At 45.1% G+C, this 4,346-nt stretch overlaps 1 pseudogene; it reads right to left on the bottom strand.

The window, feature by feature from the left end:
* Positions 1–1,614: 1,614 nt before the first annotated feature.
* Positions 1,615–4,284, bottom strand: LOC110207104 (uncharacterized; annotated as a pseudogene).
* Between the last annotated feature and the right edge of the window lie 62 nt (positions 4,285–4,346).

Raw genomic sequence — 4,346 nt, 5'->3', positions numbered from 1 at the left:
AACAACCAACTAACCATTCATTCCTTCTTCAGGAGGAATTTCTAGATTTGCAAAAAGTTTTATTTTATTTTTTATCAGTTGTTGTTTTTTCTTTGATTTGCTTGTCTCTCCTTCTTGGGGCTTGTGCCAGAGCCAAGCTACATCCCATACTGAGTTACTGGGTGGGGTTATCCATCCATGCTTGGTCTTGCCCTGTATCATCTGGATTCTTATGATGACCTCTGCTTCCCAGAATTAGGAAATTTTGAGGTTCAGAGCCCTGGTTCTTCAGGGCTCTCTGTCATCTCAGGACAGAGTATTAGATATCTTAGAACTCCTAAGCACGTAGCTGATTGCTATGATATTACTGGTTACTACCTATTTCTACTCCCTGGGGCTTTCAAAGTATCTAGTTCCAGGCCTTCTGAACATATGCTTTGCAGGGTACACATGTACCTGGGCAACTTTGGTTGAGTAGGGAAGCCATCTTTTGCTGGTACTGGATTTGCTAGTGTCCTTATTCTCCAGGCTGACCTCTTGTGCAGCTCTGATGTGGAAACAGTTCTTTGCTATAGTTTTTTATCGGATTTCTTGATCATTATTTGGCCTGGCGAACAGTTCAGAGTTTTGTTGGGTGGACATATGAAGGAGACAGGCAGTTTAACTCCCCTTCAAACACCATTTTGGCCAGACATCCTAACTACCTTGTATTTAACTATTTTGTATTCACTTTACATGTATTTTGCATGTGTGAGCATGTTGTCTTCCCTGATAGAATATAAGTTTCTGGAGAGCAGAATTGCTTTTTTTTTTCTGCCTTTGTATCTTTAGGGCTTAGTACATTTCTCAGCACACAGTAAAGCTAGGCATAGAAAGAGAGAGGGAGAGAGAGACCAAAGGACTATAGATTTAGAGATAGAAGGGACCCCTTTCAAGGTTAACCAGTTCACCTTCCTCATTTTAGAGATAAACAAAATGAGACCCAGAGAGGTTAAGTGATTTGCTCAAGCTGACATAGGGGAGAAAGACACACATACAGACACACATACACATTGATTCATTTGGTCACATTGTTTCATTAGTGGCTATTTTCTTTTTCTTTTCCAAATTTAGAAAACAGTTTAATGATCACACGCCAAAAACAACATGATAATGTTTAGTTTTGGGGAACAAAACTATCCTGTCATTCCACCATTTGCAAACATTGTAAGCCGAGCTGTCAAATTTTACAAGTTACAAATTTCTGTCCTGTTATCAACTTCAAATCAGATATGAAACCCTGATAGTAGCAGTTTAGGGTTCCAATGTGAAACTAGCAAAATAAGGTACTCTTGACTTCTTTTTTTATTGTTTTTTTTTGGGGGGGTAGTTGAGGCAATTGGGGTTAAGTGACTTGCCCAGGGTCACCCAGCTAGTAAGTGTCAAGTATCCGAGGCCGGATTTGAACTCGGGTCCTCCTGACTACAAGGCCAGAGCTTTATCCACTGGACCACCTAGCTGCCCCTACTCTAGAGATTAATCAAGATTAATCCTTTTACCCATTTGAAAACGGCACTCTGGTATGCTTTGTACAAGGAGTCTCTATATAAGGACATTTCCCTTTTACAGTTAGGCAATTAAGAAATAACTCTTACATCAGTCACAACCTGAACTAAATGGCCCTCCGTTGACGGGAGGCAAATCTGAAAGTGGCTTCTTCTCTACCAGGTAACTCTGATCTTGAAGATTTGGGGGCAGATGTTCAGCTGCTGCGCCCTTAGAGTCTTCAGTATTGCGACTTAGGAAGCTCCCCCTAGACCTAGTGAAAGATGACTTTTCTTTTTGGTGCTTCGCGTCAGGAATCCGCCTCCTTGACTTCAGCCTTGAACAGCCTCCTGCGCGTGTCTGGGCTGGGGTGGTGGCAGCCCTCTCCATCTCTCTCACACACGCGCCGGTTCTACTATCGCCTTCCTGACGAATCCCTCAGACATGCCAGACGCAGCCAGGATGACATTCTGAGACGGAGGCGCCGGTGACGGGCTGGATGCGCCGTTTAATGGTGGCCTTGGGGAATGCCGCTGCATTTCATAACGTTTTAACCGTTCTTCAGAAAAGGAAGACACCAGGGCTCGCATCTTCTGGATTTTATCTTCACCTCCTTCGTGCTTTTTCTCTTGCCTCTCTTTAGTTCCTGGCTGCGGGAGGAAGCCAATGAGTCCTCCCTTCCAGAGCCGGTTCAATCGGATGCTCCCCGGCTCTCGAGCACGTCGTCGTCCTCGTCCCCAGTCTCGGAGTCCCCGCTCTTTCCCTCCCCGTCGGTCTCCTCAGAGGCCACGTAGGGCTCAGGGATGGCGGCGGGTGGCAACGACCCGCACTTCGGTCGCACGCAGAGCCTTCGCCGGCCCTCTCCGGAGACAACTCACGGGGATCGGCCCTCGCGGCCCAGTGTGGACGTCCGAGGGAAAGCCGCCTGCGCTAGGCCGGCCTCGGAGAATACACTTCCGGCGGTCGTGCTGCGATGATGACACCCTACGAAGGGGCGGAGGAACCAATCCGCCGCATGGGCGGGGCCAGGGATTGGTGACTGTTGAAAAAAAATTCTAATATCCAAACTCTCAAGGACAAGACTTTTTAAATCTTGCCTGGCCCTGCAGGCCGCTTCTCCCGTTAATGAGCTCTTCGCAGAGACTCTATTTGGGGGAAGGATGCATGGCCCTCACACGCAGACCTCTTTTTTCCCCCCCTTTTTTGGGCTAGGCAATGGGGTTAAGTGACTTGCCCAGGGTCACACAGCTAATAAGTGCTGTGTGTCTGAGGCTGGATGTGAACTCAGGTCCTCCTGACTTCAGGGCCAGTGCTCTATCCACTGTGCCACCTAGCTGCTCCTGCACACAGACCTCCTACTCCCTTTGCCCCACTCGCCTTTCAGCTCCATTTTTGTTTTGCCTCCCCCAGGTGAATGTAAGTTCTCCGGGAACATGGCAAATGTTACTTTTTGCTTCTGTTTGCATTCCCAGCACTTAGCACAGTGCCCAGCGAATGGTAGCTTGTTCACTGATGTCATTGATCTTCAGTCATCAGTTCGTCCCTGAACACATAAGTGAAGCCTTTCCAGCTCCGTTGTCTCTACGCCATCATGTAGCTACTCCAACAACTCGTGGTGACATGGAGGTGACTTTGGATTCTTCTATGCCAGCTAGGCACAGGCTTTCGCTGGTTCTGTCAAATGGGAATGACTTGAGTTGGCTGACCCACTGTAAGTCTTCAGTGGCACTGTTAGTAATGGAGTCAGAAGTGGCTTAATAATTATGCAGTTCTCCAACCATTTGTGATTTAACTGCTGCTACATTGCACCTTGGTTGCACAGTGGATAGAGTGCTGGGCCTGGAGTCAGGGAGACCTGAGTTCAAATGTGGCCTCAGACACTTACTAGCCATATGACCCTGAGCAAGTCACTGTTTGCCTCAGTTTTCTATGTAAAATGAATTGGAGAAGGAAATGGCAAACCACTGTAGGATGTTTACCCAGAAAACCTAAAATGGGGTCATGAAAGTCAGATATGACTGAACAACACATTTAACCTACAATCTTTGTCTATTAAATGAGATGGTATTTCAGCTGACACACAAATGGAGAAATTGATCCACCCTGACTCATTAAATCGGCTTATGAAACAAGAAACCACAATCTCAGTAAGACTTTTTCCATGAAAGATGTCCTCCACAGAGTATAAACCAAAGTTTTCGATAGCAAAGTTCCCCAAATATTCCAGTTGACATTTTATGCTGAGTTCCAACATATCATTCAATAAAATTAACCCAAATACGTAAGAGAGTGGTCCAACCATCTGTACAAGAAAAACGAAGTAGAAGAAAAATAATAATGTTGCCTAGACAATAATATGCAGCTATGTAGGACACACACACACACACACACACACACATACACACACACACATATGTGTGTATGTGTGTGTGTATGTATTGGATAGACATTTCATTGAAATTCATGTTATATCTGATTCAGTTGAAGCAACCATGGATATTTAGCTTGGTAGAAAGAATACTAGTAGGAAATGAAAGAGGGAAAGACTTCTGTTTGGCTCTAGAAGGAAAAACTAGGAAATATGGGTGGAAGTTTCAAAAAGGTAAAATTAGACTAGATGTCAAGAAATAAATCATAACAATTAGAACTGTCCCTCTATGTATACATAAATGTAAGTGGAAGCAGGATAACATAATTAATAAAGGGTTTTTTGAGTCAGGTTCAAGTACAGGGGCTTACCAATAATGGCTTGTGATCCTGGGCCAATGATTTATCTTCCATTGCCTGAGGTAGATCTAGGTTGTCCAAAAGCTCCTGTTCTGAATCAGTAGAGAGATCTGGAC

The sequence above is a fragment of the Phascolarctos cinereus genome, unplaced genomic scaffold (assembly GCF_003287225.1).
Source record: "Phascolarctos cinereus isolate Bilbo 61053 unplaced genomic scaffold, phaCin_HiC Scaffold_726;HRSCAF=1367, whole genome shotgun sequence".
Lineage (NCBI taxonomy): Eukaryota > Metazoa > Chordata > Mammalia > Diprotodontia > Phascolarctidae > Phascolarctos > Phascolarctos cinereus.
The sequence above is the reverse complement of the archived record's forward strand: the minus strand, read 5'-3'. Positions and strand labels throughout refer to the sequence as shown.